The sequence below is a fragment of the Empidonax traillii genome, unplaced genomic scaffold (genome assembly GCF_003031625.1).
Source record: "Empidonax traillii isolate 1590-97213 ecotype Southwest subspecies unplaced genomic scaffold, ASM303162v1 scaffold53:size2875158, whole genome shotgun sequence".
Classification (NCBI taxonomy): Eukaryota; Metazoa; Chordata; class Aves; order Passeriformes; family Tyrannidae; genus Empidonax; species Empidonax traillii.
Genome location: NW_020955246.1, coordinates 1,112,773 through 1,113,513, shown reverse-complemented (window position 1 = coordinate 1,113,513; position 741 = coordinate 1,112,773). Strand labels below are relative to the sequence as shown.

At 37.1% G+C, this 741-nt stretch overlaps 1 protein-coding gene across 6 annotated transcripts in view; it reads left to right on the top strand.

Annotated features, from left to right (window-relative positions):
- Window positions 1–27, top strand: part of MEIS2 (Meis homeobox 2) — a 171,150-nt gene extending 171,123 nt beyond the window's left edge. For all 6 annotated transcript variants that reach the window (XM_027879291.1, XM_027879288.1, XM_027879286.1 and 3 more), the window contains one exon: window positions 1–27. This exon is cut by the window's left edge and continues 1,429 nt beyond it. The gene's annotated coding sequence lies outside the window, so the exon portion shown is untranslated.
- Window positions 28–741: the final 714 nt, after the last annotated feature.

Genomic DNA, 741 nt, shown 5'->3' with positions numbered 1-741 from the left:
GTAATAAATATTTCATTTTTGATTTTTTGTTAGGCTTTTGTGTTTTTAATCATGTTTAGGATAATGTGAAGCTATCATGAGATATGTCTTGAACACATTTCTTATCAGCATTGAGAAGAAAGGTTGGAAAAATCAGAAACAAGCTTGTCATGGCATTAATAGAATAGTTGAATGAAAGAACATCTGAGGTTATATATTTCTGCTGATTATTGATATTAGATTTATACCAGACTAAGCAAAATCTGAAATATTGTCTCACCAGCTTGCATTTCAGAGCGATGTGTCTAATACCCATACTATCTGCTAATAACTTATTAGCTGAGTTTGAGTTGTGAAGGCCCAGACATGAGACAACTAATCCCGTGTGTGTTACATGTATGTGTGTGTGCATTCATAAGCACCACAGACTTTAGCTCCAGGTATTTAACTCAGAGGTGAAGAATGGCCTTTCTACAGGAGTATGTTTGGAAGTTTTAGGAGGAGAAAAGAAGCTTTGAGTTTAATGTGAATTTTTCCTGTGTGAGGATTGTGTAATCTTGCTTTTGAGATGGTTTTTACAGCTTCTCTTGTCTTCAGCTGTTTTCAGAAGAAAGAAAACAACGAACAAAAAAAAAACCCAAAAAACTCAGCAGCTTCTCACTGTCCTCGGTGGCATGGTTAAGTCAGCAAGAGCAGGATGGGGCCCAAAGAGCAGGGGAAAACTGCCTTTATTTCAGGGAGATGAGGAGTGAGAAAGGGCTT